Raw genomic sequence first — 14,279 nt, forward strand, 5'->3', positions numbered from 1 at the left:
TGGACAGAGCCATATTTTTTTTAATGAAATAACCAGTCCAGTGTCCAGTGGTTATTCATTTTAACGTCATTCATTACAATAATTAAACAGTGATGTGATTGTGTAAAATCTCATCTAATGAGAGAATTAAAATTTGGCTAGTTATTAATATCTTTTAACTCGTGATCATGATCACGCAATTAAATCATCTTGTATTTACTGAATTGTTTTAGTTCTGGGACAAGAAGCAGATACCAAACCCTTATAGACTTGTGACGACACACTTTCACGTTCTATTAAATCAATAGGCAGATGATAATAAATGCTATGCTTAATAAAACTGAAAAATAAAACACAGAATTGATTTTCGGGTCGCTGTGACACAACCTTTTTTGAGGGCTGGATCCGCGCCTGGTGCTGGATCATGTATCCAAAATCACCCTCTTTAACACCTGCTATGGCATGCATTGAGTAGGCAGCAGGGTTAAGTAGCACTAGTGCTGCCTAACCTGCTGTGGGTAGGGTTGCCAACTTTTTTTAAACAAATAAAGTATATTTAGGTCTGAGAAGGAAAATAAACAGTATTTTAGAAAACAACAGTATATTCTTCTTTTCATCTTTTAAAGGCCAATTTTGGGTGCTTCTCGCGCAACTTATCAATTAAGTATCATTTTAAAAAGCCTCATAGACCTTGTCAGAATCGTAACTAAAATTTCAATAAATAAGGAGCAAATTTTTTATTAATTTTACATTGATAGATTTGTTCTGACACACTCTATTGTGACTATGCAGAACTGACTTAGTGTGTTAGGAATTTTGGTGTTGAACAGTATTTTGTATACTTTAGTTTAGTTCAATAGTAAAAAGTATAATGTAGTGGAGTAGTTTTCAACAGTATGGTTGGCAACCCTACCTGTGGGGAGCGATGGTCTGCTGCTGGGGCGCAAACTAACAGCAACCTACCCTGGAATTGACCCAATGCATGCCAACGAACACCCATGATTCGACTTCTCAAGGCGCATCAGCCACTACAGCTGCTAACTCCTTCAGGCATGGCTCAATCTGGCTCTCAAGTGACAATATGTGGCCTGTGTTACAATTGTCACTGCCGATAAAGGTGATCACCAGTGGCAGCTTGTTCATTTGTATCACCTGGAAATGTGAGCATTGGATTGAAAATTATTGTTGGAGATTGAGGTTCGAGTGGTAATGACCAACACCATATCTGACACAAAGTTGGGATAAACATCTGATGCAACTTATCTAGGGCCGGTAGGATGTGTCAGATATTTTAGCATTTGCTATGGCACATATTAATGGGGGTGACTGTACAGCAAAAGAAATTGTTGATGTTGAAATATATTTTCTAAGCATTCAATAAGTTAAATGCAATTTGGACTTTGGACCATGGGTTTCTTCGTAATTTATAAGTATTTTTCACTTTATTGTCCTGAACTCTTTTTATATCAAAAAAATTATGTTGTAGACCCCTAACAATAACCTGCAATAATGAAAACTAAAAAAATATATCACAAGGTACAGTTAGAATAGGTACAGTTAGAATTACTTTTTAAATTTCCTAATTCACCCCTGAAAGTGATCATTTGGGTCATGAAAATCCATGAGATTATTCCAAAATATGTAACTTGAATCTGGTTCAACAAATTCAGAACAAATTGGCAACAGAGACACAAGTTTTACAGTTTGAGATAAAATTTAAATTTAAAGAACATTATGGGTCAGTTTCATGACACTCGCATCATGCATTGATAAGTTCTATGTGACAGATAAACAGAAAACGTATCAAAGATATCCAGGGCCGGATTAGAGGTCTGGTAGCCTTGGGACAACAAAGGATTGGAGGCCCTCCTCACTCTCCCCCGCCCAAACTATTTTCCAAATAAAAAGAATGGTATAATTAAGTTTGTACAAATTACTACAGGTAAAGGTGTTTGCTTGGCGGAATTAGAAAAAATAAATTCGAAGTCTATTATGGGAGCCCTTCTTTTGTGGAGGGCCTCGGTGCTGTAGCCCCAGATGCCCTCCCCAAAATCCGGCCCCTGAAGATATCTGCCACATAAAACTTATCGATGAGTAGTAAAACAGGCCCTAAAACAACAATACCTTAAAGCGCAATAAAAAGAAAATAAATCTCACCTGATAACTAAAATACATAGATATGATTAGTTTTATTTCTTCCTAGTCCCAGTTGGCTAGCTTGGTCAGTCGCCATCCCGAAGGTGGATATGAAAGTTAGGCCGCAGTGCTAGTTCAGGAGCCCTCTCAGTCACTGCTCGTACAAGGGGCACTCCGTCCCTGTCTGTAATTATTATACTGAAAAGGCCATTCACTCTGAAACAAAATACGGTCCCATGTTTAGATTCAGTTAAAATAAATACCAGTATTCTTAATTTTACTGATGCATTGAACATACTTTTCTAGTAAATGGTTCAAATATTTACGTAAGTCGTCAACCATTTTAGGGCGTTTGTAATTTATTTATATTGGGAGAAAATACAATGAAAACAAGCAGGCCAAGCAGCGTTAATTGACATGTGAGTGAAGTATTAATTTGACAATTGACAGCTAACTGGCTGACGGTGACGTTTCCTGCTTTGCAGTTCGTGTAACTTTTTTAAATGCCACGTTCATCAATATTTCCTGTTAATTCAGTAATATATATGCTATAATGTTAATGTACTAAAAACACTTTGACGGTAAAATCAGTATTGTGTATTTATGATGATTTACATACCACCATACTCGACATTAATGCTATAAAGTTTTTTTATCAAATAAAAAAAATAAAAAAAATAAAAAAAACTTTTATCGCCGTATTTTCCTCTTGCTCGTCTTGCTCACAGTTTTTTAAATTCATAGCGAAAAATATCGTTTCACACACTTTTACATTTTATGCGAATTCTGATTTTACTATCAAGGTCGTGATTTTTATTATTTTATTTCATAGTAGTTTTTTCAAAGTTAATTATTTTTTAATGACAGCCTTGGACCAGCAATTTCTATTCCAATGTATGAACTTGGACTTTATTTTGCTTCACGAATGTTATCATAAATAAACTCATGTGGATTGTGGAGTAAAATCGTACTAGTATCCACGTCGAAGAGAAAGTCCGCGCAAGTTTTTTTTTTATTTAGTCTATTGCTAAAATGAAAATGGCAGAAACCGACTGACAAGTCTGCGATTTTCGTAGTTTATTTTTGGGTACAATAATTACTGCCTTTGTACTTTTTTGGAGTGCGAATGTGTCTCTATATAAAGTTTTTATTTTACTTATTGTGCGTACAATTGGTACAATATATAGCCATATCTGACGCAGTATGTTGCAATTTTCTGTAGAAAAATAAGTTTGGCATAATGATAACAAAAGATGTAAAAAATCAACTTCGTATTAGAATACGTTCGTTTTCGTCACATGTGTATCGTGAGGATTAACGAGTCATGAACGTTAGCAATCACGAAGCAACGCCGAAGTATACGTAACTCGTGTAAAAGTGGTTTCAGGAATTGTGACGTCACGGACTCGAAAATACGCTATTTGGTGTGTAAATAAGTGTCGTTCGGATGCGCGGGTGTGAGCGCGCGCTATCCGGTGTCCTGGGCAGGGCGCAGTTCGCGGCGTGAGGCGTCCGCGAGGATGGGCGGCGATGTCTGCCCCGTCCCACACCGCCTCCACTCCGCAAGCCTGTGCATGCACTAACATCTCGCTTATGCAATTGTTCCACGAGCTGAAACAGAAGTTCCCTAGCGTCCCCGATCATGTTGTGTCAAGCACGATCGAGCTCTACTGCACGACAAGCAAGCCTGCGAGACGCAACTGCACAGCGAAGTCAAGGCCTCCCTAACGCACGCCTACCACGCATCCTCGTCGGCTGCCGCGCGCCATCACGACCAAAAGCTCAGCGCCCCTGCCAAGTGCCGAAACCAACCTATTTTCAACCACGAAGCACCTAAACTCACAGCAATCAAAGCTGTTCCTTGCCAGGAGCCTCAGACCGCAGTTTTAAGCTTGAATTCTATCACAGATGAGAATGAAAACAATAAAGTAAACACTGATGCTAATCAAAATGTTGTTGAACTCAAACCCTTTAGCAAAGCAGAGCTCACCAACAATGCATCTCCTGTTACGGTTATAAACATCGACAACTGTGTTGCCAAGTACAGCATTGAATCACCAAGTGACTTGAACTGACCAACGAAACTCCTAAGGATCAAGTTAGCATACCGCAAACAAATGCACCAGAACCAGAGAGCACAAATTATAGAATACTTAAAAGTAATAAAATACGATACAATTTACATGAAAAACTAGAAAAAGGGAAGGAAAAGAAAACCATCAAAAAAGAGGAGCAAATAACAAAAGAGGAATCACCAAAAACCGAGTTGGCACCGAAAGAACCAATACATGAAAAGCCTAAAAGGCCGAACACACTTGACTTTATAAAACCTAATCCAGATATTGCATTTAAACCACAAAGAGTTGCTGAAACCGAACCCTGTAGATCGGTATCCCCTGCCCCTCCAAAACAGGAACCTCAGCCAGTGAAAGAAACAACACCAGGAGGTACTTATAGGCCCGAAAGAGGCTTCCCAGTAAATGTATCAGTCAATGTTAATTGTCATATGGACTATGGATACGACCCTTGGCTAGAAGACTACAGTAATCCAAGGCCAATAACATCTGTAAACCTGACTGTTTGTACTCCAACATCGAATATGGCCAGCCCTATAAGAGAGGCACGGGAGGACGACGGGTTTGAAGGGCATGTGTTAGTGACCGTTAGTCCGAGTACAACGAGGGGCCCGCCGAGACGCCGCGCGCCGCCGCCGCCCTCAAGGCTAGAGACGGGGCATAGGCCCTCGCGATCTGCGCCAGAGCCTCCAGATACAGCTCAGGGTGAGTATACGTATTTATTGTCCAAGCAACGACACACACACTAATAGCTGTGTTTGTTAGTTATTTTGTTATTTTTTTTTTAATTTTTTTTTTCTTTTATCTGCCTTAATATTTTTTTGTTATTGTACAAAATAGGGTAGTATACAATTGATCATGAAAGTTTACTGTCCTATTTTTAATTTCAATTGTACACCTAAAACCAGGGTTACAAATTAACAAGATAATTATGTTCATAGATAACTATCCAATAATTATCCTGTTATTATTCAACAAGATAATAAAAGTGTAATAAAAAGTATTACCCACATTAGGATACACACTTCAAACGTTACACATATGATATGCAGTTATAGAGATCATTGATAATTGTCTAGTGCAAACCAGTTAAAACATCCAAGACTGTATCACTTCCAAGTTGAGGTGACAGTAAATTCTACAGTACTGATAGTACTGAGTAAGCCAAAACCAATAAACCCTATGGGTATATTTATGGCTTTAGTGCCCGCAATAAGAGCGAAAAAGATGTTGATAGGTTCGGGCGATGCAAAACAATGTTTATCGAAGGAAAAACATCTGTTTCACTCTTCTCAATGTCAGTGCATTGTTTACTAGACCAATAATGAATGAAATACAGAAAACATGCTTACTGTTTTTTAAATGCATCAATACTTGAAATGTCTACAGTCTACATATTATTATGTGCTCATAACTTAATCAGCCAGTTGAACATACTTATTATGTTAGACATTGTGGAATGGAATGTTACATTATGTACCTTATAAGGATTCTCTGAATCATCATGCCCTGTTTCCTGTGTGTTACAAATGTGTATGATACTTGCTTTTTGTTGCAATGACAATAATCCCTCATTGCCAGCATAGGTTTAAGTAGGTACCTAGTTATAGTTATCAAGCTTGTTAAAAACAGATTAAACTTCACATGTAACATTAAACTGTTTTGTAAACATTTTAGTTAGGAAAACATTTTTTCCTAACTAAAATTCTCTTTTACGGTTTTAAAATGAAATTTAACATCATTTATTATACATAACATCAGACACCACAAACTATTTAATAATGATTTGCTACGAGACGAGTATAATGTGATGTGATTCCATTTTACCAAAAACTCAAATTATTATTATTATTCTAAATGTCCAGTCACAATTGTACCAGTGGGATTTGCCTTGTTTATTCCATTTACAAATTTGTACATTACATCAATGGTGCTTAAGCTAATTTTCACAATGAGTTTTTTGTAGCATTATTGAATGGATGTAAACTAATTTTGACGAGCGTTTCCGCATTAATTGAACGCAACTATTCGACTTCTGCTCTGCTTCCTTCTGTCTGCAGTTTGATGCAAACTTAAATTATTACATTTATTTTGTCACATTCCCAGTGTATTTATTTTGTAGACCTCAAAGTTAACCATCCACTGCATCCCAGTACATCCCACATGCACCCGTACATTTGTTGTTTTGCTTTGTATAGATTTCTATGGCGCAGAAAGGCCGATCCAGTGCACGCGGTACCATACAAATCTATACAAACAAAGCAACAAATCCGTCCACTTCGTTCGTACGGCTTTATTCCGATGCAGTATTGACGTTTCTTAACAAAAAGTTTCCAACCCTCAACAATATTTTTTTTATTTTGGATCCAGTTTCTGTAGTAACAAAAGCGAAGGTAAAGAATGACATGACAGTGCTTTAGATCCTTTTTGTTAAACTAAGTCCTATTTATGAATTATCTATAAATGACTTTCAGAGCGTTCACTAATCGAGCGTCAGAAGGAGCGGCTGGGGCGGCTGGCGCGTGCGCTCGCGCAGGAACGCGGCCGCCTCGCGCAGATATCTCGCGAGACGCACATCTTAGCGGCGCCGCTGCCGTCGCCGGCGGCTGCGCAGAAGCTGCGCGACGACGTCGAGCGGCTGCGCGACCAGTGCGACACGCTGGCCAAACAGGGTGGATTACGTGAGTTTATCCTATGTTTATCCCGTGGTATGTAAAAGCACTGGTATTATTCCAAATCCATAACCTACAACCAAATTTCAAACTCTAAGCTCCGGTTATTATTTAAATTTTATCCTCCCTGAGTATGGATAAATTGTATATGTGATTTAGATTCAGCACCTCACCTTTATGGTAAGATCAGCGGTGGATGCAAAAGCCCTAAGTATCCCTTGGGGAGGCCTATGTCCAGCAGTTGCCTATGTGACATTTGAGACATTAACTAATAATACCAAATTCATACTATCATTGTTATTTCAGAAATCTCCATATCGCAATAAAGGGTAGCCCTATGGGGGCTGCCAGAGATTATGTATGTGTAAATCATGGTTAAAGCATTGTTATTATTATTATTATATGGTTGGTCCAGGTCGCAATTGTACCTATGGTTATGGTAATTACATACCATATTTAACTGACTGTAAACAGAACAACGTTATTTGGTGTCTTAAATATTGAAATTCTTATAAATGTGTTTTTTTTTTAGAAAAAGGGTAAACAATCTTGACGAGTCTTTTCATTGAAAAATGTTTAAAAGAACGGTACTATTACTTATGATACCAAAATGCAAATGATCATGATGATGCATGTAAATGATCGCATGTCCTTGGCAATTATTACATATTTGCTGTGACTTATTTTTTAACAGTGTTCTTCAATAAAAAGACACGCGTCAAGATCGCTTATTTTTTTTCTAATGCTAAAAAAAATGAAGTACGGTCTAGTTTGTATTACAATGATAGATAAGTAAAAAATGTATAAAAACCTTGAATGTACCAAATCTGGCAGCTGAAGTTTGTTTACATTTTAGTTAAATACCTATCCAAACCAAGTATAACACTTCTCCTCGCTTCGCTCGTCGTCGTACCTAATTGTCGTACGTAAGTTGACGTTAAAAGTGACCAATTACGTAATTAAAATATGATTTAAATAGGAGATATTTGGCCCTTTCCAGTGCTGATTATGTCAGATAGGTACCTACTGGGAATAAGGTGTTTATTCAATTCACAGAACATATTGTACAAAAGGTGTTAAAAAAAGTTTAGCTTGGAATACTTACTGGGTTAGAGATGGATTGAGAATAGAACGCAATAAGCGCATAAGTTCTCAAAATTGGTGATAACGCTCCTTTGTGAGCATTGAATTGAAAGCTTTACTGTAACTACTGTACTAACTCCAATCGCATATATATGGAGGTCCATATAATGATTGGATAAACTTTGTTCCACTGCAGAGTAAAACAGCCGTGATTGCATTAAACATTTGTTGAATCATTAATTTATACGTCTACCCTCAATTTTCAAAAATAAACCTTTATAATATTCAATATTTCATTCTCACAATCATCACACACATACTCTAATTTTTATTTCCTTCTTAGTTAAGAACGTTCTCACATCAATAAGGATTTGAATCGTGAACTTTAAGGTCGGCCGCCCGTTCCAGTGGCATAGCGATAGGGTAGCGGGGCGCGGGGAGTCCCGGCTGCTTACAGCATTACTAATAATCCGTAGGTAATTGATTACTAACCTTATTAATAATATTTACCCTAGCATATAGGGTTTATTACGCCAGGCAAAGCAAAACCACCAAAACCAAAGAAAGTAATAGCTGATGACGCGCTAGCTAATCTTTAAAAATTACCATGAGACCACTGTAACCGCTAAAATAAAATCTAGTAAATATTATCGGGAGAACCTTGGATATTATTTACTAGATTTTATTTTAACGGTCCCAAAAATATGAAAAAAAGACAGTGGCATTCAAATCCCATTGTCTTGAATTGTAAAAATTCCAAAAATGTAAGAAACTCTAAATTTGGTCGTTTTGCTTTGGGTAGCGTCACATAATACTCAACTAATATATGATATGATACATAGATAAAACGTTTATTTGGTATTGCAAACAGATACAATCAAGATCACAGAAAAAAAAACAATAGATCTTGACATGATAACTACGGCAACCTATTGAAAGTATTCCCATTGTAATGAAAAAAAAGTTATCAAATTGGTTCATAAATGACGAAGTTTGTAAGAAACTGAAAAATTAAAGCTAATTCATATCTTCCTCTTTTTTTAAAAGTCGTTAAAAAGGGAGAAACAATAATTATAGCAATAATCAAACACTTACCAAACTACGTCAAATAAACATGCAGCCAGCCTACACCCTACCCTGCATTTTAAAATTAATCAAATTATCAAATGCGTTAACACATTTCAGAACAAGAAGACACGGACAATTTCTACAACAACATATACACGGGGCAGCGTCCGCCTGCCTCGTGGCAGTGCCACATGTGCACCTTCCGGAACCACCCTCTGCTGGACAAGTGTGAGCAGTGCGACATGCCCCGCGTCTTCGTAGGTACGTCCCCCTCCCGGACTTACGACTCGGGCTTTGGCTCGTTCCGTGACAAAACAAAAAACAAACCGGACCAAACGCTCAGTGACACAGTAACAAATTTACCCTCGAGTGTTCCGAAGTGATTACAATTAACTGCTTTTTTTGAGGCTTTGTTATGGTGTGATAAACAGATCTGTGATTTAACTGTGTAAAACTAGCATGTGAAGGCATGAAAACCCTTATTAACTCTCGGAGAGTACCAACTTTATTTTTATAGACTGAGTTGGTATTTTCTTGTTCTGTGACGTTGTTCAAGTGAAGTGTTGAGACATTGTACCGACGTGTATTGGAATTTTCCTGCATGTGTGTTGTTATATTTTTCATTTTTTGACTGGATTAACAATTTAATTCCTACTTTATATGTACATAGTTTAGCTTTAAGCTATTGGCAGTTTACAGCAGCTGAAAAGATGTAATAATTGGACCAAATGTAATATTCGAGTAGGTGTGACGCGTTATAGAACATATATTAGTCTGAGTAAATAATACTGTCGAGTTTGTTAAAATTGATTTAAGGGCAGTATTTCAATGAGGTAATTAGTAGTAATACAATGTGTGGCCTTTAAATAAAATGCTTAAGAATTAGAAGTCTTCAGATAACCATCTGGCTCAGTTTTAATGTTTTCATTCACGCAACTATTCCAAATAAATCCAAAATTCTAAATTTGTTGAGTAATTACATAATTTTAATGGTGCAAGCAGAGGCCTTAATTTTAACAAATAAGAAAAAAAACTATTCTTTGATTGCTTAGTACACTGCCTATTAGGGAAAAATTCAATGTATATTATGGTTATTTATTAGGTTAAATTATTACAATTTAAGTTGAAAATAAATTATAAGATTTGTTAGAAGTGAAATCAATCATATATTTATTGTTTTTTGTGTACTTAATTAAGTTGACTGAAACATCACTTTTTAACTTGTCATTATGAGAAATCACAAGATCTCACTTTAAGACTATTTGCCTTGCCAAAAATGTCTCCTAAAAATATTTAATAGCCTGTTACAAATAATTATTGCGCGTTGCTCAAACCTGTTGCTCAGTTTCAACACACAACAATGATAATGTTAGAATTCAAAACAATTTTGAATAATTTACGAAAATGGGTTATCAATTCATTGATTACACTAAAAGGAATTAACAAAAAACAACCAGTGAAGAGTCAATTCGTTGATGAGATGAGAAATGGATAGTATTTATGTAGTACCTATCTAGTAGATAATAAATTGTCCTTAAAGTATTTTACTGTGATATACACAGGGCTTTAAGATATTTGACTTATCACTTCTTTAAATTGCCTAAAGTCACGTATGTGCTCTATAATTATCGGGGATGAATAATTATACGATAATCATTCCAAGAAGGCAATGTAACGTCGCACTAAACACGTTCGAGAGCCGAATGCCAAATCGGTAAGATGTAGCATGTTGTTAGTAATGGATATTTCGAAACTGATATGGGTTGGTACAGCCGACTTATTCAATTTTTATAGTCCACTGTCTTAGGCACGTGTTAAAATTTTCGATGGAATTTCGATTTATAGAATTAAATCTGTGTTCCCGCCATTCTTTTCTTATGTATGAAAGGCAGAAAGATTGAATGAACGATTTTACCCGCTTTTCGCAGCATTCTAGTTATCTTTTGGTTCTAAACAATATGAATTTAAAAACAGACATTGCAGAATAATTTGGCAAAAATGAATGGTTGAATTGTGCGCAAATCTTGTAAGAGTCAAAATAAGTAACCTAGCCCTTTTTATTACGTAGGTCTTAGTATAGGTGCGTTCGACTTAACATATCATAGATATATCTCCACTGTTATCAGCATGTTTGTGTCGTATTCCCGGAATTCGCAGTTAACATTATCTTATAGCCCAAACAACGATTAGATTCATCAGAAAAAATAATAAAATAACTTCTTTAATCTCAATTATGTGTAGTTCAGCGAAAATGGAAATCTTATTTTTCGAGAACCTATTTCATAATGTTATTGTTTCTCAAGTTAGAATGAAGATGAAAACAACAAATGTAAAATTAAATGTATGCTATCGATAAAAGAAAATCACAATTTGTCGCATATTTTAGACTGTAGATAAGTTCGGCTGTTCTTTCTTATTATGAAATTCGGATTTGATTAACAACAGGAGGGTTGCTATGTAGAACTCGTTATGTATTTATGTACAACTTTCATGAAGTAGGTAATGTGCATTTCGCGCGGCAAACTATACCTGTAACTTTTTTGACGCAATAAACGTCTCTAGCCCGTTCAAGTTTTAAAAATGTCGCGCGTAAGAAAGTGAAGACAAGTCTTAACTAAATTGTTAGAAATACGGTATTTGACAACTCCGGAATATTCTATTTATTATCATAAAAATATAGATACGTCTATATTTTAAAATCAAAATTTTCTATTCAATTTTCAGCCGAATCATTTTTTTCCTCAGTAAACATTGGCTATACAGCCAATATGTTTTTTGAATCCTCTCTTCTTCTTCGTCGCGACGAAGAACAACGTGTGTTCTTCATTCCTGAAGGTCGTGCCCGTCTTGAAAAGCCTTTACTTAGACGTTGACGAACTCTTGAAAAGCCTTTAGACGTTGACGAACTGCTTCCACACCACTCTGTCCTCGGCCTGTTTCAGAGCTGCAGGTAAAGTGAGCGAGCCCCGTGATCGCCTTAATTTGATCCGACCATCGGGTTGGTGACCCTCCTCAGTTTTTGAATCTACATCTGTCTTTTTTCCAATAAACTTTTCTCTATACAGTTGCTATGACGCTACTTGCGTCTGGCGTCACATGATAGTATTTTTTTCTCTGTCTAATCTTGAATTGAAAATTTTCTAACTCTGTTATATGTAAAGGTAGCTTAAAAATGGTTTTCCATTTGAAAACGCGCATTGACAAGCTTTGAATTATTATATAAATAATAATAGTCAAATACCGATTTCTAGACTTGCGTCTAGCAGCTTTACCCAATAGTGCCTTTGGTATAATATAATGTCTAACTAATCGTATATTAAAAAGTCTGAAAAAGATGTCCAACAGCAGTAAGATACATAATAATATGTGGTTAATTATAGTACTTTTCGGATAGGATGGGTAGGTAGGGTGACACATGTCATTAAGCAATTAAAGGGTTGTGAATTCGAATCGATTTATTGCGATTCTCGATTAAATATGCTAAGGGTGTGTAATTGATTTTATTAGTGATAGTTTATATTTTTAACTAGTTTTTGCCTACGGCTTCACCCGCGTAGCAAGTGTTTTTGCTTGTCTATCGGGATCTCACAAACCATGCGGTTTTCTTTGGAATTATATCAAAACTAATAATGGTAAAAAAAAATACAGAAACCGTAATAACAAAATTGAATAACAAATGAACAGTTCAAAACATCAAACAATACGAAACACTCGATACAAAGTTTTTAAGGACCTACGCTCTCGTACTAATTGACAGATGATGCGAGTCAAAAGTCAAACGATTTGACAAGATTGTGGAATCGATTCGGTCGATAAGCAGTCAAGCTCTATTGAAATATAGTTCCGTTTTACGCGATGAAAGTTGACGAGAATTAATTTTATCTTTTTAGTTTTAAAACATAATAATATATTTTTAAGTGATTTTTGTTTATTATTACGAAATCTTTTTAAGTTAAAGAGATATTTATTTATTTTTTGTTCTTTCGGGATTCAAGTATATTTTATGATAAACTAGCTTATGCCCGCGACTACGTCTGCGCGGATCTAGGTTATCGCGCGGTGGCGCTCTCTACCGGAATAAAAGGTATCCTATGTTACTTGAGGTTCAAACTACCTATATACCAAATTTCATCAAAATCGGTTATGTGGTTTCGACGTGAAAGCGTAACAGACAGACAGAGAGATTCGCATTTATAATATTATATATAGTAGGGATTATTGGCCTGAAACGTTAATAGCGTGGAATGGAATATAAACGCAAGTGTCACCGTGCCCATCCTATCCGAAAAGTACTATAGTTGTAATATCACCAGCTTCACAACTAAATATGGCTAAATCTTAGGTTAAAACGTTAAAGTAAAAAATAAAACTACTTTCGATTAGTCCATGCAAAGTATTGCTACTTTTATTTATTACAGAGATTTAAAAGGAGATTGGCCGTTTGCTCTAGATTTTAAATAATACAAGTCATCTATACTTTAAATCACAATAGTTTTTAAACATGCACAACGTAGCTTTCCTACGCGGTAATTTTACAGGATTAAAAATGTTTAGCACAAACGTATCTAGGCTAGGTCGTTGATTTGTTATTTAATATAAAATTTCTTGAAAGATGATGATGTATTTTACACTTTGGTTATTGTATAGGTACTTATTTAGTCAGGTGTAATTTTAATAGTGATCAATGAATTTATGTATATTGAGAATAAATGTTTACCTTTAATCGAACTTGTTTTTGAATTAAATCTTAACAGTCTGAAAGATTGTGTTTAGGTTTTAAAGAAGTTAGAAATAACAAATAATTTAATAAGGTAAGTTGTGTTTTTGCTTCTAACTCCCGTAACGAGTGTTGTCAGTGGAATGCTTTTTTTATTATGTTTTATTGTTTATTTATAATTATTTTAATACTTATATTTCCTGCAGTTCGAGCCTCTGATGGAATAACAGTGCGGTTGATGCCTGGCCGACGGAGTAAGTTTATACACATTAGCTAAAATTATGATTTAACAACAGTAAGTCAGTTTAATCGCTGCTGCGATACTAGTAGGTATCTGCAGTGTATTTCCTACTGTTTGGTTCATCATCATCATCATCCCAGCCTATATGCGTCCCACTGCTGGGCACAGGCCTCCTCTCAGAACAAGAGGGCTTGGGCCGTAGTTCCCACGCGGGCCCAGTGCGGATTGGGAACTTCACACGCACCATTGAATTGCTTCGCAGGTTTTTGCAGGTTTCCTCACGATGTTTTCCTTCACCGCAAAGCTCG

General features: G+C 36.1%; 2 pseudogenes; one reads left to right on the plus strand and one right to left on the minus strand.

Annotated features, from left to right (window-relative positions):
- Nucleotides 1-244: 244 nt before the first annotated feature.
- Nucleotides 245-2,544, minus strand: LOC141440864 (ragulator complex protein LAMTOR3 homolog; annotated as a pseudogene).
- Nucleotides 2,545-3,079: 535 nt separating this feature from the next.
- Nucleotides 3,080-13,741, plus strand: LOC141441308 (uncharacterized; annotated as a pseudogene).
- Nucleotides 13,742-14,279: the final 538 nt, after the last annotated feature.

This window comes from Choristoneura fumiferana, chromosome 23, assembly GCF_025370935.1.
Source record: "Choristoneura fumiferana chromosome 23, NRCan_CFum_1, whole genome shotgun sequence".
Classification (NCBI taxonomy): domain Eukaryota; kingdom Metazoa; phylum Arthropoda; class Insecta; order Lepidoptera; family Tortricidae; genus Choristoneura; species Choristoneura fumiferana.